The following is a 21085-nucleotide window of genomic DNA, read 5'->3' as shown; positions in this document are numbered from 1 at the left end:
CTGGGACTTCCGGGTTAGCGCCATCGGCAATGATCCAGAGGAACCCGCTCCGCGAAAATCGGGTCTTGCCGATTAAAAATCCCAGGCGGAGGAAGCCTGGGAACGTGGGATTCGGCTGACACCAGGAGCGCCCCCCCTACCCACAGGGAAACCCCTTTTCGGGGGTTCCAAAGTGACGTGGGGTGAGCTGCGCGGTGTTTTGAATCGACCGCTATTTTAATGGAGTGAAGCCACACAGCCGTTGCCAGAGAGCGCTGACTTTTTTCTTGTGGACAATTGGATTTCAAACAACAACCCGTGAGTAGAATGGAAATTGGACTTTTAAAGTATTTTTAAATTGGCATCGATCGGGGAAGGTCTAAACAGGAAGTCCGCCTCCCCTTTCTGTAAATAAACTGAAGCAAAGAACCTGTCAACTAAGGTCGTGGAGAGTATTATGTAAAGGATTTTAATTCTACTGATTGAAATTACCATTAATTTTTCTTGGAAGCAGGGGAGCCTGCAGGAGAAGGATAAAATTTGGGATTTGAAGTGCCATCTCCCTGAACCCGGGAGTGGTCCGTGAGAGCCCGTTGATGATGAATAGATCAATTTGACAGCTGTCAAGTTAGCTGTCAAGATACAAAAGAAGGACTTTGTTTCTATTGTCTATTTTTGTTACAAGCTTATGTTTTAAACGAAGGAAGGACTGTTACAATTTAACGTATGGGACTTTTGGGTCTGTGCTGAAAGGAGTGAAATGGAACTTGAATCCCTCTAGAGGGAGCTTTGGGACATTGTTTTAAGGAGCAGCTGGGAAATTGTTTTTTGAAATTGTTTAAGGATGGTGATCGGGAAGGAAATTGAGTCTGAACTGAACAGGACATTTTTTTCTCTTGGGAAAGCTGCAAGACCAGATAAATGTTTTGACTACTAACGTCATAACTTTGGGAACAAAAGTGGGTATTAGTAAAGAATTTGGCACAGGAACCTCCTTCAACTGAACAAACCGGAAAATTTGAGAAGGAGAATCATGATGTGATTGAAGTGAAGAAAGGGGGAGCCGTAACCCTACAGATGCAAATGGTGAATTATAATTTGAGGCCTGACATGATGGCAACAAGGAGAAGCAAATTTTTGGAGATGGAAGCCTGGCCTGGTTTGGAAAATGAAAGATGGAGAGATCACCTTATGTGGAGATCAGATGACCTTTGGATTACAAATCTGAGCCAGATGGAGGTTGGAGTTTTAGGGGCCTTTGGGTTTGAAAGGAGCAAGAAACAAAATCTGGAATATCTCATAGGCCCTATTTTTAACCATGGAAGTTCGGCAGGAAGGAATATGATTACTGTTGGGCTGGAGCTTCCCCGAGATCTGGTTTTCAATACCAAAGAATATCAAAAAGACCGGCAGAGGGGACATGAAAGAGACTTAAGAGCCTCGGATTTAAGATCTCCGGGTTGATGGCTTTACGAGATTGATGGACTTTTGCTGGGGACCGAAACTGGGGAGGGGATCTGGTGGAAGGAAATTGGGAATGTAAAGTGTATATAGTATAATTTGGGTTTTTTGTGTTTTTTTGTTTGTTTTCTTAATGAGAGATGGGAAATTGGTGGAATGGAATATTTTTTGACCTTAGGGAAACGTCTTAAGAATAAGTATAGATATATAGGTTTGGATGAGAGTTAAGATTGGATAAAGTAAAAGTGGATAGAAAGATGTTGGAAAAAGAAAATTATGTGATTTTGGCAGTAATGACATAAAGGTTTAAGTAAAAAATGAATTGGTGAAAGAGAGAATGTAAAATTATAGCATATTAAGGCAAATTATTAAGATAAAAACAAGGTTGGAAGGATTTGCTGAAATAACAATTTGAATTAGAATACAAAAATGGGAGGTGTGAGGAGGTCAAGGAAATAAGTAAAGGAAAGAAGGCTATGTAAAGGTTTGATGTTTTTTTTTATTTTTTTATTGATTGTATTATTTTTGTCTTTTTTATTTCTCTTTTTTCTCTTTTTTCCTTTGGTAAACATTAAAATTTGAATAAATATTATTTAAAACAAAACAAAACGTAAAATCTGACCTAGTGGGCCAGATCTTTATCTTCACTCACCCAACTTTGACAGGTGGGTGGGACCTCCACCTGCCAGTCATTCACTATAATGATGTCATGTGACTTTAACCTGTCAAAGAGCAGTGGGCAGCACTTCACAAGTGCCCAACAGCCAGTTGTCGGTCATTTTAGAAGTGAAAGAGAGGAGCAGGCAGAGTGCCTCCTAACTGCATGCCCAGTATAATATCTAACACAGGAAAGCACATTGGGCATGGGGAATATGTGGCTCTCCAAGTGTTGTTGCACTACAACTCCCATCATCCCTGACCATCAGCCATGGTTGCTGGGACTGATGGAAGTTGTAGTTCAACAAAATATGGAGGGCTGCACCTGTCCTGCATGTACACAAAACACATGTACCAAACAAACCAGAGGGTCATTAAAGACTAAAATGTTACATGGGAAAACCCTCTGCCATGATATGGGACACGGGTGGCACTGTGGGTTAAACCACAGAGCCTAGGACCTGCCGATCAGAAGGCTGGCGGTTTAAATCCCCGCAACGGGGTGAGCTCCCGTTGCTCAGTCCCTGCTCCTATCAACCTAGCAGTTCAAAAGCACGTCAAAGTGCAAGTAGATAAATAGGTACCGCTCCGGCGGGAAGGTAAACGGCGTTTCCATGCGCTGCTCTGGTTCGTCAGAAGCGGCTTAGTCATGCTGGCCACATGACCCGGAAGCTGTACGCTGGCTCCCTTGGCCAATAAGGCGAGATGAGCACCGCAACCCCAGAGTCATCTGCAACTGGACCTAATGGTCAGGGGTCCCTTTACCTTTTTATACCTGATCATTATTAAGAGATAATCCCGAATACTGAGCTTTTTAGTACAGTGGTACCTCGGGTTAAGAACTTAACTTGTTCTGGAGGTCCGTTCTTAACCTGACACTGTTCTTAACCTGAGGTACCATTTTAGCTAATGGGGCCTCCCGCTGCCACCGCACGATTTCTGTTCTCATCCTGAAGCAAAGTTCTTAACCCAAGGTACTATTTCTGGGTTAGCGAAGTCTGTAACCTGAAGCATCTGTAACCTGAAGTGTCTGTAGCCCGAGGTACCACTGTATGCCGGAAGCAGAGAAAGCAGCACACCCGTAGGTGTCTAGAGAACGAGGAATAACATTCCCAGCTACCTCAAACGATGTTCCACACACTTCTTCTGAGAGAGGTTACCACCTGCTATTGTGGGAATTTCATTCTTGAACCACAATTACACAACCGGTAAAGAGGACATTACAAGACCATCCAAATGACTCCTGCAATCTGACCTGAACCAAGTAAATCCAACTATTTTCAATGGGAGTTTCTCCTGAATGAACAGAATAGTATTGGATGATCCCTAATAAAAGTTTCCGCTGTGCTTCAGCCAAGGTTGTTTGATACAGGATCAACATAATAGATGTCCTAATTTTCACTGTTTAGAGAGATAATACAGCACCCAAGATAACAGTCATACCCATACATTTAAACTTTCACTTGCTTCCCCCAGTTTTACTGTCCATCAAATTTTAATTTAAGTTTGAGATGTTGGTAATTCTGAAGCCGGACAAGAAGTGAAAGATCACATCGAGACCCAATCGTTTTTACAAGTGTTCTTCACTCACACAATCACACCCATAGTGTGTGGGGTGGGGAATAAAACACAGAATCCAAAATAAAGACCTTTACCTAATGGAGTGTGATGCCCGGGTGACATTTCCAAAGACTTTTATACAGACAGAAATCCAGCCAGTAAGTTTCCCAAGTCGAAGTGATATCTCTTGCAGCCTTTAAAATACTTGAAGCCTTTTTGTCTTGCTGCTCCTAAACGAAGCAAGCAAAAGGGTGAAAGACAAACATTTGCCTATCCTGCAGTGACATTTTCATAATCCACGCCCAGCTCCATGTCTAAAGCAAAACCTGTTTTTCAAAGGTATTTTATCTGGGATCATTTAGATAACAGCAAGATCGAGGAGGGCTTCACTCCAAATATAAACAGATCTTGTGTGGAAGGAGAAAGAACAGACATTTGACTAAGCAAGCTCATTTATTATATTGTTTGTTGTAGAGCCAAGATACCGTCACCATCAATGTAAGATTAAGGTCATTAAGGTCAGAGGGATTAGAATAGATGATTTCTGAGGTATACATTTCATAGAGCCAAAACAAGGTTTTTATGTATGCTGTGCTAGGTCCTGTTGGCAGCTGAATGCAGGAGTTTTGGAGCAAGTGTGATGTACAGTGGTACCTCAGGTTAAGTACTTAATTCATTCCAGAGGTCCGTTCCTAACCTGAAACTGTACTTAACCTGAAGCACCACTTTAGCTAATGGGGCCTCCTACTGCTGCCGTGCCGCCGGAGCACAATTTTTGTTCTCATCCTGAAGCAAAGTTCTTAACCCAAGGTACTATTTCTAGGTTAGCAGAGTCTGTAACCTGAAGCGTATGGAGCCCGAGGTACCAATGTAGTCTGCCTCTGAGACCTGGATTCAAATCTAGGAGGGGAGAAGAAGGTTCTTCAGTCTGCATGTGAAAGTGAACCAACCAAATCTGTAATTCTCAGGCGTAGACGCAGATCAGAAACAGCTAGCTATCAGATTGCACAGTTGTGAGGGCAATGAAGAGATCAGGGCACTAAAATAGCCACAACTTTATTGAATGAAGAAGAAGAAGAACTGATCTAAAAATGGCAAAAAAAAGGCAGTAAAATTAGGCCAAAAGGTTTGTATTCCCATACTCCTGAGGCTTGACCTGGCTGCCCTGTCAATTGACCACAAAGGTCATCTCAGCATCAAGCTTTCTCTGATCGGACAAATCTGCCTCCCCATTCTGACTCCTAGTCTGGTTGGAACTCACATCCCAAGTTCGTTTTTAGCAGGAGTGATAGACTGAACAGCAGACTGCGAACATTTTCCTAATATAGATAGTGGTGTAAAAAAAATTTTTTTTTCCAGATACAGCTTCTGTCAATACTGTAGTTCTATGACACGGTCAGCCTGTTACATCCTGTTACGCAGCTGTTAAAGGCAGTGGCACTCCGCCAGACAAATATGTTGGCAAACTGACGTCGTTGGAACGCCAATGAGAAAGACGCCCATTGATATAAGCCGAGCCATGATGCCCTCTGCATTTTTTGCTCAAATCCCACTTCACTCTGCACACTCAGCTTCAGGATATTTTATTTTAAGAAATAATTCCTATTTTTTTACAAGCTTGCCCGCTGCTGTGAAAGCACGCTGCCTCCCGATTACCTCTGAAAGAAATGCAAACAATTTAGTCTATAAATGTATGTGCTCACATAAACACAGAATTGTACACCTACTATGCAAATAAACCAAAGTACTGTTGATGATGACCTGGCTTTTTGAAGCAAACATGTTCCCATCAGAGCTATTTCTGGAGCTCTATGCAAAAAAAGAGAGGCGGTTTTTAAAGCATTGCGAGTAACAACTCATTCCTGGAGGTCTGTTGTAGCAAATGTTTTTCCAGGGGAATGTCAAGTTAGCTAAAGCTGCAGTGATTTCATTTAAGTGTTATTTATAAGTGCAAACGTTGATCACGTACGGTGCACCGATCCACACACATTTTCACAATTCCGTAACATTAGCCTTAGCAGTTATGACCAAATGTTGAGAATCATAGCTAATTTTAAGAATAAAAGGATTAATAAGGATTGGCATTTGTAAGGCTGGTGTTCTTGCCCCCCCCCCGAGTCCATAACCTCAAGGAACTCTCAGTTTCACACTCTCAGATCCTAACAAATGAGCCAAACAAATACACAATACCAATTCTGCGCAACAAAATGGCACACTAAATAAAGCCATGCCCTCCCGACCTTATACAAATGAAAATAAAGACACTCGTGTGTTCTTGCAGCATCCTGCAACTTGGGTCATTTCCTTTGGGGTTAAGGTGGGATAAGGCTCTCTCATTACACTTTGCTGAAGGCACTTCGACACTTGCTGTTCATTGCATTCCTTTGCAAAGATCATTGCCCTGGCTCCTGAAGCAGTACTGAGTGTGGATTTCATGCTCTTTATTCAGCTCATAGTAGTGAGGAATGCCAGTTCCCCCAAAATGTCTGCTTTAGATACATTATTTACACAATGGGCCCCACGTGATTGGCTAATTCCAGGATTCTCCTGTAGGCCAATCAGGTTGCGGATTACCTACCACCTGGAGTTGGATTGGGTGGCTCCTGCGGACCAATCAGACTGCTGCATTCTGGATCCTATTGTTCTGGGACCAGACTGCTGAATTCTGAATCCTATTGTTCTGGGACCAACCAGACTGCTGCATTTTGGATCCTATTCAACTCAGTACGTAACAACTACAGGTTTAGGCCAAGCTACACAAGAGATGCAAACATGTGCAATGGCAGAGCAGTTGCATTTCTTGAGCATGTAAATCAATTTCAGGGACTGAATGGGAGCAGAAACCAGAGGCTGCTGGGGGGCTTACAACTTGCACAACACACCATTTGTCCGCTGGTCCCCCTCAACTCCCGGGACCATGGCTTTTACATTGACCAACTTAAAAATGCCTCCAGGGCCTGCCCTTCAATGTAGCAAGTTGAAATGGTTGGTGTAAATTGGGGGGAAACGGGTGAAATTGCACGAAGTGCTTGGGCCATGTCTTGAGCAGCCCACCCCCAATGTCTGGAATCTGCTAAGAGAAAGACCCAGGAGATGGGGACTGGCCCAAGGTCACTGTGGCGATCACACAGGGTCCCTGGACATTTGACGGTCTATCCCTGTGCCACCACTGTGATTGCTTTCCCGCTGCCACCAACCCGTTTCTCTCGGGGACACACGGAGTCCAGACAGTTGTTAACATTAAATCAGATAAGCAAGTTTATTTTATAAGCATGAACAAGGTTATGGTTTCAGATAATTTTTCTTGTCAGTTTCTTAATCTTAGTTTCTTTACCGGCCTATACCTTCCTAATAACTTCTAACTGATTATCCCAACTGTCTATCTGATTCTCCTAACAGTTTCTCTCACTCTCACACATCAAAACTAGACCAACCCACAGACTTATTCTGCCTCTTCCTTCTCCAACTCCCAACTGACTTCCCAACAACTCCAACTCTAACTCTAACTCCTCCCCTTGGGTTCCCGCTGGCCAATCACGTCACACTCATTTAACCCTTTCCTTATGACCCACCTAGGAGGGCAAACGCCACAGTCACCCAGCGAACACGGCTGAGTGGGGATTCAAACCGAGGTCTCCCAGGTCATAGTCCAACACGCTAACCATTACACCACACTGGCTCATGATGTGCCAGCATCTCTGAAGCACAAGCAAAGCACAATTTAAAACTCAATTCTTCTGGCACAAAAAGTACAGTACTTAGGCTGGTGCTGAATGAATCCCCAGTCCTGTGCCATTTCTCTGCTCCCAAATGCTATTTCCCCATTTTCGGTTAAATGCCATGACACCATGTGGTGTGGCCCTCAGTTAACTGGATACAAGCATTTCCTAAGACTATTTGATAAAATGCCTGGTATCACTATGTTTCTGGTTGCACTACGTATGGCATAGCCACCTTTCGAAATTATTCAGCTCTATTTAACATCCCAGGGACGCAGGTGGCGCTGTGGGTTAAAGCCTCAGCGCCTAGGACTTGCCGATCGAAAGGTCGGCGGTTCGAATCCCTGTGGCGGGGTGCGCTCCCGCTGCTCGGTCCCAGCGCCTGCCAACCTAGCAGTTCGAAAGCACCTCCGGGTGCAAGTAGATAAATAGGGACCGCTTACCAGCGGGAAGGTAAACGGCGTTTCCGTGTGCGGCTCTGGCTCGCCAGAGCAGCGATGTCACGCTGGCCACGTGACCCGGAAGTGTCTCCGGACAGCACTGGCCCCTGGCCTCTTAAGTGAGATGGGCGCACAACCCCAGAGTCTGTCAAGACTGGCCCGTACGGGCAGGGGTACCTTTACCTTTACCTTTATTTAACATCCTGATAGGCAGCTAGTGGGCACAAAATGACCATAGAGCATGTTGTGTAGGGTTGCTGTATGTCCGGAAAACGGCAGTTGGAAGCAGTGTCTGGGCAGAAATCGCCGAAATTCCTTATTTATTCAGATTTTGAAGAAGAAGAAGAAGAAGAATCAGCAGCAGCTCAACAACTTTTTGAAATATGGCAACCCTAACGAAACTTGGGCACAAGTCCTGAAGAACCTCAGAGCAGATTTGTGGGTGTGGGTGTCAGTGTGTGTTCACACTAACAAAAATGCTTTAAAAGGTCACTGTAAAAAAATCCATAATTTGAAGACATATATTGCCGAGAAAACTGGAGCAAGAGGTGATGATAATTCATTCACTGAACAGACATGTTATTTTCTGCCACCAGAGGTCATTTTCACCTCAGAATAAGTAGGCCACGTTACTGAATATACTGAACTAAAGTTAGATAAGTAACCGCAGTAACCACAAATAAATCAGCACCTTTAAAACTGTTGCCACCAGGCATTCCACATTCAGTATAGGTTCTGAAGTGTCAGCAACTTTTCTTCCTTTGTTGCGAGTGCATATGGCGTAATTGTGTTGTCAGACAAACTGGGGGTGATTTGATTATTATTATTTTTGCTGAGAATTATTTTTTCACCCTCTGAAGTAACTTTGTCTGTGTGCTACACTAAAATTTATCAATCTCAGTATGAATGCGCTGCTTAAATGTGAGCCATCTGTTCCGTGCCCTTTCCCAAGAATCGTTCCACCACGATAATCTGTGAAGCTGCTCATCAAAGATATGATTTTGCCCTCAGCTCCACCTCAGTGACATCACCTACACTTTATGCAGACACACCTGTACTCGCGTTCATTCAAATGCACACAAATGAATATTTATCAGATTTCTTAAAACTAGTTCATTCATCTTAAGGTAATTTGTTGAAACTGTTTCCATTACCTTTCTGTCAGTTTGGTTTGGGGGTTTTTCTGAAAAAGGCAAGAATTTACAGCTCCCCCCCCCTCCAGAAACAGACAAACAAACATCTGACAAACTCACACACAAAAATACAAATAAAAGTAACAAAAAATAATACACCCCTGTGACTTCCCTCTCCCACAGCTCGCCGTCTCTTAAAGTTCTTATTTACATTGCATCTTATATATCTCATCCTTAATATTATTACTACGATTAATTTTTTTCTGATTTTCCTTTACAAGCTTAATCCTTACATACCAACATGTTGTCCTTAGACCAGTGTTTAGTCATGTTCTCTTCATAGCATTTCCATTCCGCCTTTAATTTCTGATTAGTCTGATACCTTATGTTAGTTTTGCCATTTCAATGAATTCAGATAATTTGCAAATCCATTCCTCTTTTGTGGGTATAGTGTTTCCTTTCCAATTCTTTGCAAGTACAAGACTGGTTGTGGCTGTTGGATACAGAAATAACCTTTTCTTATCATGTGGAATATCCTTTCCAATTAGACCCAATAAATATGACTCTGGGTTTTTTCCTATAGAAATTTTAAACATTTTTTTTCAACTCCTCATGGACACATCTTCAGAATTTTTTAACTTTTCCACAGCCCCACCAAACATGCATCATGGTTCCCTCTATCTCCTTGCACTTCCAACAAAGTTTGGATTTTTACTTATACATTTTTGCAAGCCTTGAAGGTGTCATATACCACCTGTAAAAGAATTTACAGCCTTAAAAAGGCCCAGAAAATAATCAGAGAAGGAGTGACACCAGTATCATATGACGCTCATTGCTTAGATGTGTTGCTTCTTCTGAACTTCTCAGTAGTTTTTGATAGCATCAGTCATGATATCCTTCTGGGACATCTAATTGGGTTAGGACTTGGAAAAACAGTGGATCCTTCATGGAGGTACAAAAGGACTACTCTACCTCATGGCTGTTGACTTTACTGCACCATCCTAAGCAGGTTTACTCTGATGTCAGTGTCACTGAATTCACTGGGTTTTACTCTCAGGTAAGTGTGCATATCCCTGCAGCCTTAATGGCGGCACAGCAGTCAGAACTAAGTCGTAAGAACTGCCCCAATGACCTAAAGTATTGCAACAGAAAATGTGTGTTTCTGCTTTTTTCTTTCTACACAGCTGCTCAAGTCAGGGAAGAGGCCAAGATGTCTGAGGCAGAATATCCAAATGGTCCTCATGGTGGTAAAAATAATAAACCAAATCACTGACCATTTACTACACTTTATCAGTAAATAAATATCTGTTACTTGAGTTGGGTTACCTCAACTTGTCTGTTAGGAGGGTCAGCCTTGGCTGCCTTTGGTACCTCAAACTAAAGAGCATGGAAGGCCTCAGTTATCCCAACATTTACTTTTCTGGATTTGAATATTCTTCCTATATCCAAACTTCTGATTATCTTAAAGTCCCTCAGGCCGTATCGTTAAATTAGTTTGTATTGTATTTGGAAGAAAAAATAGTGAATCCTTCCTTCTAAGTTCATTAAAATGTACTACTTTGAAATTATGGTTCACAAATTAATGCTTGGCAAGGTAACAAGATCCCAATTTCTCCTCATTTTTACACTAAGGGCTGAAAAGGGAGTTGAAGAAGATTAATTACATTGCCTGCTAATCAATGCAAAGACATATTTTTCTGCTCCTCTACCCCATAATTTTTATTTCATCTAGTTTGAATTTTTTTAGGGTTGCCAGATGTCCCAGTTTCACTGGGACAATCCTGGTTTTTGAAGGTACATCCCATCTGCTCTTGAAAAATATTTCTGTTCACCACTCTCTGGTAGGCTGTGTTTTCTGAGCAGCCAGGCAGGAAAGGACTATGGGAGTGGAGCCGATAAATTATTATCCAACTATAAAAAGCTACCCAAATTCCCCTAATGCTGAAAATTTAATTCTACAGGGTGATCCTGTCACAAGGAGTTGATGGGAGCAGTGACATGTGAATAAACTATAAAAACAAATGCCAGTGTTCCTCATTAAATGTAACACAGAAAAACAGTGTGTGCAAACTTTCCACAGATAGTGTGTAAGGATTACCAAATCTGGTCTTGTTATAATGCATACATAAAGGTTTGCGTATAAACATATAGTATATTGCATTAAATAACTGTATGATGTGACAAGGGACGCGGGTGGCGCTGTGGGTTAAACCACAGAGCCTAGGGCTTGCCGATTGGAAGGTCGGTGGTTCGAATTCCCGTGATGGGGTGAGCTCCTGTTGCTCGGTCCCTGCTCCTGCCAACCTAGCAATTCGAAAGCACCTCAAAGTGCAAGTAGATAAATAGGTACCGCTCCAGCGGGAAGGTAAACGGTGTTTCCGTGCGCTGCTCTGGTTCGCCAGAAGCGGCTTAGTCCTGCTGGCAACATGACCCGGAAGCTGTATGCTGGCTCCCTCGGCCAATAAAGCCAGATGAGCTCCGCAACCCCAGAGTCGGTCATGACTGGACCTAATGGTCAGAGGCCCCTTTACCTTTTACCTTTATGATGTGACAAAATGAGATGTGGCTTTTATGAGTTGTAAAAAAAAAAACAAAGCAAAACAAAAAAACCACACAGGAAACACCACCCAAAACTGTTCGGACTTTTCTTCCTTTCTGTTCCCAGAACAGCAATGGGCAAGGTCGTTACTTTCCTTCTTGCTCCCGAACTAGAAGAAAGCGAGGCTGATTTGAGAAATTCATGGATGATTAAGTTATCAGTGGCTGCTATTCATGATGGTGGCGCTGTGGGTTAAACCACTGAGCCTTGGGCTTGCTGATCAAAAGGTCGGCGGTTCGAATCCCCACGACGGGGTGAGCTCCTATTGCTCAGTCCCAGCTCCTGCCAACCTAGCAGTTTGAAAGCATGCCAATGCAAGTAGATTAATAGGTACCACTCCAGCAGGAAGGTAAACAAAGTTTCCATGCACTGCTCTGGTGTCAGTGTTCCATTGCGCCAGAAGCGGCTTAGTCATGTTGGCCACATGACCTGGAAAAACTGTCTGTGGAGCAGACAAACGCTGGCTCCCTCGACCTGTAAAGCAAAATGAGTGCCGCAACCCTAGAGTCATTCACAACTGGACTTAACTGTCAGGGGTCCCTTTACCTTTACCCTTTGTGGCTTAGGGCCCTCGTATCTACGGGACCGCCTCTCCTGGTATGCCCCACAGAGGACCTTAAGGTCCATGAATAACCATAGTCTAGAGGTACCGGGCCCTAAGGAAGTCAGACTATCCTCCACCAGGGCCAGGGCCTTTTCAGTGATGGCTCCGACCTGGTGGAATGCTCTGTCCCACGAGACTAGAGCCCTGCAGGATTTAACCTCCTTCCGTCAGGCCTGTAAGACAGAGCTATTCTGCCTGGCCTTTAATTTGAATTCAGCCTGATCATTTATTTCCCTTCTCTTCCCTCCCCCTCCCCTTTTATGACCTCACAGCTAATTCTCCCCTGACCTCCTCGCTGGCCCAAGTAGGACCAATTCAGCCAGCTAGCCCTGGGGGTTATCTAACTGATTTTTGAATTTTATTGTTATTCATGTTTTTATACTGTATTTTATGCTGCTTTTATAATTAAGTGTTTTAAAGTGTTTTAAATTTGTTGTTAGCCACCCTGAGCCTGGTTTTTGAACCGGGAAGGGTGGGGTATAAATATATTATTATTATTATTATTATTATTATTATTATTATTATTGGCTACATAACCTCCACGGGACGCAGGTGGCGCTGTGGGTAAAATCTCAGCGCCTAGGACTTGCCGATCATCAGGTCGGTGGTTCGAATCCCCGTGGCGGAGTGCGCTCCCGTTGCTCAGTCCCAGCGCCTGCCAACCTAGCAGTTCAAAAGCACCCCCGGGTGCAAGTAGATAAATAGGGACCGCTTACTAGCGGGAAGGTAAACGGCGTTTCCGTGTGCTGCGCTGGCTCGCCAGATGCAGCTTGTCACACTGGCCACGTGACCCGGAAGTGTCTTCAGACAGCGCTGGCCCCCGGCCTCTTAAGCAAGATGGGCGCGCAACCCCAGAGTCGGACACGACTGGCCCGTACGGGCAGGGGTACCTTTACCTTTACCTTTTACATAACCTCCAGTCTCAGCTGTATGCCTCTGAATACTAGTTGCTCAACATGAGTGGGAGCATAGATGCCAACTCCCAGGAGCGCTGGGTGCCGAAGCACCCACAAAATTCCCCATGAAGGGGCCGGGCAAAAAATTTAGGTGCCAGGCTATGCATGCTGCATGGCACCCACAGCCCTGGGCACCCATGGTCGTGGGATCAAGCTGGCACACCTGAGTGGGAGAGTGTTTTTACACTTACATGCAACTTGTGGACTTCACATAGGCATCTGGCTTGTCATTGAGAATAAAATGCTGGATGAGAACGGCTTTAATCAGTTTGATTCAGCAGAGGACTTCATCATCATCATCATCATCAATTTATTGTCCCTTGCCCATCTGTCTGGGCTGTCCCAGCCACTCTGGGCAGCTTCCAACAGAAATAAAAGAATACAACGAAACATCAAACATTAAAAGCTGCCTTCAGGTGTATAGTTCAAGGTTGTATAGTTATTTATCTCCTTGACAGGGCGTTCCACAGGGCAGGTGCCACGATCAAGAAGGCCCTCTGTAAGGGAACCACCAGAAGGCCCCCAGAGCTAGACCTCAATGTCCGGGTTAAATGATGGGGGTGGAGATGCTCCATATGTTCTGAAGGTTTGTAGAGTCAATTAACATGTCTTTGTAGCAAAACCAGTTTAATTTGAAGGCTGTCTACAGTAAGGATGTGGGAGAACTTCAGCTCACGTTTAGAGGTGAGCCTACCTAATTCTCACTTTCACAAGCAATTGCCAGTTAACTGGCAATTCAAAACCTAGTTCATTTCTGGAATGAATTTAGCAGGTCTGCCTTTTCAGTTAAAATCTTACTCCCCAAGAATCTCACTTCTTAATTTTTTATCGTCATAAACACATGACTGAACAGCTACGTCTCAACGAAATTCTGGTCACTAAGTCAGTTAAATGCTTTATTCGGCTGCAATCCTAAAACCATTGCTACTGGAGTGTAAGTCCCACTGAGCACAAATGGATATATATATAGTCAAATATGCATAGGATCACACTATAACAACCTAATCCTGTGTATGTTTGCAGAGCGGTTAAATGAGGTTTAAACTTGGAAAATTTGTATAGGATTGAAGCTGATTGATTTTAGTGGGTGTGCCTGAACTAGATGGTGCAAAATATTTTTAAAAAATGATTCAAACCGGCTTTGCTCTGAGAGGCCAAAGTAAATACCGTAAATAAAAGGATGTGGAATTGGCAAGGGTGACTTTCCGCCACAACGAATCAAGTTATTATGTGCCAATAATTCTCTCTTTCACTTCTTCTTTCTCGTGGGAGAGCGGGTTAGGTCTTCCTTATGAGTGCATAATTTTCTCCACCTGGACAGATTTCCAATTGTAACAGCCATACCAGGGGGAACCTGAGTAAATTAATTGCAATGTATTCACCAACAAAAACAGCCAGATATACTTGACATGGTGTGTGACATTTAAATTAGGGAAGGATGAACCATGGGGAGTTTGAGAATTGTCAGCCATCACTTCTGTGCTTTCAGTTGGGCAAAGTTAGTTCAAGTATGCAAATCTTCTTTAACGTATATAATATGGCACGTTCTGTTAAACGACTCATTTCTTCTCCACCGCACGCAAACAAACACACACACACACATACATACATACACACTCTTTCACTTTAAGCAGAGTGACATTCAGCCTGATACCATTTTCTCTAGCCCTCCTCTCTCATCGGGAGTCCTTTAGGCAGCTGCTGTCGCCGCCCCTGGTCTCTGAGCTGCCCCAAAGAGAGGTTCTGCCTCATACTGCCCCACAGGGGCCTGGGAAGCAAGCCTTGGCCAGCCTCAGAGGCACCGTTCGCCTAGGAGGCTTGTAGCAAGGGCTACTGCAACAAACAGCTGTGCAAGCCTTTGGGAGGCAGAGATGCAAGAGGAGGGAGGGAGGGAAGGAGTGACAGAGGCTAGTGTTGCCCGTGGCAGCCCTGACAGTCATTCAAGGCACCCCAGGGTGCCACAGCACACCCGTAATAGCCCTTTTCACCCAGCAGTCACCATGCAATGAAGGTAGTTAAACACAAGGGTTCTTTTCTCCAAAGAAACCATCTATAGTGCATGTTGCTGGAGGAGACTCTTGAGAGTCCCATGGACTGCAAGATGATCAAACGTATCCATTCTGAGTGCTCACTGGAAGGACAAATCCTGAAGCTGAGACTCCAATACTTTGGCCACCTCATGAGAAGAGAAGACTCCCTGGAAAAGACCCTGATGTTGGGAAAGATGGAGGCCACAAGGAGAAGGGGACGACAGAGGATGAGATGGTTGGACGGTGTTCTCGAAGCTACCAGCATGAGTTTGACCAAACTGCGGGAGGCAGTGGAAGACAGGAGTGCCTGGCGTGCTCTGGTCCATGGGGTCACGAAGAGTTGGACACGACTAAATGACTAAACAACAACAACATAGTGCATGTTTGTCAACATGGACATATAAAACAAAGAGGGTTCCATGTTTCAAGTTGAGTGAAAAGGTGGAAGATCGCCACCACTTTTAAGCCACAAGACTAATCAAGCATATTTTAGTATCTAACGCCAGGAATAAATATGGATCTACTGGACCAGACAACTGACATAGTATAAATATCAGCAAGGTAATTAAAGTTGGAGCCTTCTCACTGAGCAAAAGGTAGCTGCATGCAGTCAACAAAGTGATAAAGAATGGCTTTCTTCTCCTGTTTATGACATATTGCATTTCTCCAGGGTGGGCTGTGGCTTCAGTGCAAAATATTTCATGTTGTTTTGCTTTCGAAGCTGAGCCAATGGAATGTGTCTGCACAACCTACTGATCCACATCAGCTTGGCAATTCTGCAAGGCTCGCACCATATTATTGTCCACAAATGTTGATAATACAGGTCTGACCCTTTGATATATTTCATTTCAGACCATATTCAAGTCATTCTTCTTTACGGTTCTCACACTTTGTCTGTCAGAACATGCTTACTGATTGAATGAGGACTGTTAATGGGTGAACCCCAAAAGACAGAGCAATAAAACTTCAGGATTCTCTGGTCTTCATGGACCACATGGCAGTCTGCACTATGTTATGTTTTTATATCGTAAACCTCCCTGTGATCCTCAGATGATGGGTGGTATAGAGATTTAATAAATAAAATAAATAAAAAAATTATAATTTTTATGATTTATATGCACCCTCTCTGACTGGGTTGCCCCAGCCACTCTGGGCAGCTCCCAACAGAATATTAAAAGCACACTAAGACATCAAACATTAAAAACTTCCCTATACAGATGTCTTCTAAAAGTCAGGTAGTTGTTTATTCCCTTGACATCTGATGGGATGGCATTCCACAGAGAAGTTGTGACTTACCAAGAACGTCGTTAGCGTGGTTCCCTGTACTGTAACTTCACTTTTCGCAGTGAGAGAACTGCTAGAAGGACCTCAGTGTCCGGGCTGAATGATGGGGTTGGAGACACTTCTTCATGTATACAGGGCCAAAGCTGTTTAGGGCTTTAAAGGTCAGCACCAACACTTTGAATTGTGCTCAGAGCTGCAACGTACTGGGAGCCAAGGTAGATCCTTTAGGATTGGTGTTAAATGGTCCCAGCGGCCAGTCCCAGTCACCAGTCTAGCTGCTGCATTCTGGATTAGTTGTAGTTTCCAAATCACCTTCAAAGGTAGCCTCATGTAGAGTGCATTGCAGTAGGCCAAGCAGGAGATAACTAGAGCATGTACCACTCTGGTGAGACAGGGTGCAGGCAGGTAGGGTCTTGGCTGGCGTAGCAGATGAAGCTGGTAGACAGCCGCCCTGGACACAGAATACACCTGTGCTTCCATGGACAGCTGTGAGTCCAAAATGACCCCCAGGCTGCACACCTGGTCTTTCAGGGGCACAGTTACTCCATTCAGGACCAGGGAGTCCTCCACACCAGTGGCGTAGCGTGGGGGGTGCAGGGGGGGCGGCCGCACCGGGCGCAACATCTGGGGGTTAGGGTTAGGGGGTGCAAATCCACGGGTTAGGGGGCGCAAATTACTTGCCTTGCCCCAGGTGCTGACAACCCACGCTACGCCACTGCTCCACACCCACCAGCCCTCTGTCCGCCAGAAACAGTACTTTTGTCTTGTCAGGATTCAACCTCAATCCATTAACCGCCATCCATCCAGCAAAACCCTTGGCACAACTATCCCCATGTGTGCTATAACACCATTCCACAGAATTAATAAATCCCTGCCATTCATCATATCCGATTCCATGTCAGTGAACTTTATATGCTAGCATTTGTTAAATGTATAGCCCAAGTCAGTGCTCATGGAAGGCCATTATGTACCAGTAAAAAAGAGGACTGGGCCCTAAATCTGCCAAATTGTTCTCCAGTTAGAGGAGCTAACAGTGAACGGAATACCAATGTACAGTATGAAATTCATACTCCAACACCTTGTGCCCTTCATGGCCTCCTTAAAATGATGGCTGAATGGGCAGGCAGATGCAACTTGCTATTGCCACATTTTTGCCCTACGACCCAGCAATGTAACTGCCGGCACAGCTTACAAGAATGGTTTGGAAAGGTCATTTCGAAAGGGAGGACAAAGGCAGGCTTCCTATAATCTAGAACAGGTTTCCTGAAATAAATGGCCTTGGTTATTGTTTATTGCCTTCATTTCACGGGGAAATGCTGCAAGAGCACGATTCCGTTTGTGGCACTCAGGTGGTTAAAGCTGCACAATTTGCTTTTTGAAGCTCCGATTTTGCTGACTTTATTTCAAGGCAATCAAAAGTACCTCATTTGCATTCACATTCACATTAGTGGCCCATATGTTAGCCCTGTTTAAAAGCTATATGCTGCATTCATTATGAAATATTTGGTTTTCTCATACTTTGAAATTATTGTGATACTGTTACAACACTTATTATATTTAGCCTAAAACATGCAGTATTTTCCCCTTCCGATTCAATTTTTTTGCTCTTGTTTTTGTTGCCCTCGTTGCTGGATTTGTTGATGATGACAGCTTCTATGAGTGCAGTTTTATTTTTGTTTACAGCGTAATGGCAACTTGCAAAGCAGCAAAATAATTCACCAGGCAGCTCTTTAATGTGTCAGAGTCTTATTCCTCATACCTAAGGCTTCATTACAAAACCAGTATTTCAATACGCCTTTGCAGAAGATTTCAAACCAGGCACTGAGTCACGATACCCACATTTTTTGAGACTAGAGGCTGGTTTAAATATGTGAGCTTCAGGAAAGAAGCAAAGCTAAAGCATGGTCTATATATACCAGAATGATTCAGAACTATTGAATGTCATCACTTCCAACGCCACCTTTCCTCCACAAGATTCTCCCTACCATCACATGTGAGGTAAAAGGTAAAGGTACCCCTGCCCGTACGGGCCAGTCTTGACAGACTCTGGGGTTGTGCGCCCATCTCACTTAAGAGGCCAGGGGCCAGCGCTGTCCGGAGACACTTCCGGGTCACGTGGCCAGCGTGACATCGCTGCTCTGGCGAGCCAGAGCCGCACACGGAAACGCCGTTTACCTTCCCGCTGGTAAGCGGTCCCTATTTATCTACTTGCACCCGGAGGTGCTTTCGAACTGCTAGGTTGGCAGGCGCTGGGACCGAGCAGCGGGAGCGCACCCCGCCGCAGGGATTCGAACCGCCGACCTTTCGATCGGCAAGTCCTAGGCGCTGAGGCTTTAACCCACAGCGCCACCTGCGTCCCTACCCACATGTGAGGTAGGCTAGGCCAAAAAATGGTGACCAGCCCATGTCACAGTGCAACCCTAAGCACATCTACCCTGAAGTAAGTCCCAGAGAATTCAATAGGACTTACTCCCAGTTTTGACTGTACAAATTACAGCCTCAATGAGCTTGATAACTTACTGGGGACTTTAATCCTGATCTCCTTGGTCCTAGTCTTGTATGTTAACTGCTAGACCACTCTAGTTCATAGAAGATTTTGGGTTAAACAGACTTTTGGTCTAGGTTTGGATAGGTTTCCGATATCTTTCCCGCACATGCGTTCACTCAGATGATGGTTTTGTATGTACCTCACTCAAACTTTATAAACATGGAGAGAGATTGAGCCAGGATCTTACAGCATGGGCATTTCAAGAAGCAGTGCAGCCAGCCTTCAGCCAACCTGCCCAAGATGAACCCCAGTCTTTCTTCCTTCTTCTTCCCAGAACACCCTGCTAAAAACTCTCTTTTCCTTTCACCTCACAGCCAGTAACCCTGACAACATCTGTCTCTCCAGGTCAAAGGATTCATTTCAGGTGGCCCAACTCCTTTTACCATGTTAAGAAATTTGCTCTTCACTAGGCCAGCCTGGCTGGTTTGCATAAGCCAGCCCAGGGATTCTTTTTCTGGCACAGTTCTGTAGCTTATACTTTCATTCATACCCCAATTAATCAAAACCCTACTATTTTTTTTTTTTTATTATAGGGTTTACAGGGTCCCCCCCTCCAAAATCTAGAACAATGCTCTACTTGTTTGCCTTGAGAAATTTCCATACCATGCTACACACAAATAGTCACGGAACATTTTATAACAAAATAAAACCATGTAAAATAGAAATACAGTGGTACCTCGCAAGACGAATGCCTCGAAAGGTGAAAAACTCGCAAAACGAAAGAGTTTTTCGTTTTTTGAGTTGCTTCGCAAGACGGATTTCCCTATGGGCTTGCTTCGCAAGACAGAAACGTCTTGCAAGTTTGTTTCCTTTGTCTTGCAAGTTTGTTTCCTTTTTCTTAAAACCGTGCATTCACTTCGAGGAGCAACTCATAGCACGCGGTGTGGTAGCCTTTTTTGAGGTTTTTGAAGGCTTTGGTGATTTTTGAAGCTTTTCCAAAGTCCGTGCTTCGCAAGACGAAAAAATCGCAAGACGAAAAAACATGCGGAACGAATTAATTTCGTCTTGCGAGGCACCACTGTATTATTATTATTGTTACTTCATTTAGCTGGCTAAAAATAGTGTAAATAAAACAAACAAACAAACAAACTTACCAGACCACACACCCCCCGCCCCTCCCTGGTTCTGCTTCTCACCCTGTTTTTGCCAGGCTGTTACATATTCTTGAACTCTGTTAATGCCTCAGTTGTCTGGGTGGAGGATAGGCTCGCTGCTCCTCTCGCATGTTTCACTTGGAAGGTGAATTACAGAAGGCATTGCAGCCCCCAGGGTGAAAAAGTTTCCCCATCCCTGATCTAGATTGCCTCACATCTCTGCTGAATACTCAACGTTGGGGGGGGCGGGTCCCAGAGATTCTTGTGACTGGGACAGTACCATTTCAGTATTCCTGATAATAACAGAGGCCCCACACAGAGGTCCTCTCTCAATGGGTGTTTGTGTTCAGACCTTTAAACCTCTCCCGTAAATAAATTCATACAAGACTCAAATTTTAGTTTGGTTTTTGGCAGAATTTAGGCCACAACTTTATTGATTACAGAAAGTGAGTGGTTGCATAGGCTCTGGTTCAACTAGCTCCCTGCCATGCAGGTAACGCTGGCCCAGGGCACCAGCATAGGTCAGCCTAGGGTGAACACCTGGATAGGTGGAAAGCTGGGAACAGGCTATGTCCACCACCCAGATGTCCCCCTGGACTCAGGCATGGGCACAACCCCTTCACAGGGTTGACCAAACCATTAAGTCCCTGGATTCCTTTAACGGAATACCCTTCACATAGGGATGGTGAGAGCATTCCCCCATCCCTATCATCTGAACCAGAGCCTCTCCACAACCTTACAAGTTGTGATGATCTGCTACGTGGCAGGCAAAACCCAAATGGCACCAGCCAATCAGCCAAGTGGGGAAAATTCCTGCCGTGCCCCTGTCCCAATGACACACACGGCGGCATAGCAAGGTCAAGCACACAGCCCTAAAAGTAGGGAGAGATGGGCAGGTGTTCCGATGCATGAGCTGAAAGAGGAAGCTCTGGGTCACGTGCATAGGTATATATAGGTCCCTTGATCCGTTTAGCCTGCGCCCCATTGGCCTGATTAAACCCTGCATCGAGGGACCTGCCAA

At 44.4% G+C, this 21085-nt stretch overlaps 1 protein-coding gene and 1 long non-coding RNA gene across 2 annotated transcripts in view; both read right to left on the bottom strand.

Moving 5' to 3' along the window:
- The window catches only part of ITPRID1 (ITPR interacting domain containing 1), a 78172-nt gene extending 74331 nt beyond the window's left edge, over positions 1-3841 (bottom strand). Inside the window, exon 1 of the mRNA XM_079947524.1 lies at positions 3753-3841. The gene's annotated coding sequence lies outside the window, so the exon portion shown is untranslated. The remainder of the gene's footprint in view (positions 1-3752) is intronic.
- LOC307199701 overlaps positions 1-21085 on the bottom strand; it is a 401509-nt gene that overhangs the window by 291510 nt on the left and 88914 nt on the right. The gene's annotated exons all lie outside the window — the stretch shown is intronic.

This window comes from Podarcis cretensis (assembly GCF_951804945.1).
Source record: "Podarcis cretensis genome assembly, chromosome: 12".
Taxonomy (NCBI): domain Eukaryota; kingdom Metazoa; phylum Chordata; class Lepidosauria; order Squamata; family Lacertidae; genus Podarcis; species Podarcis cretensis.
This window is presented reverse-complemented; position numbering and strand designations above follow the sequence as displayed.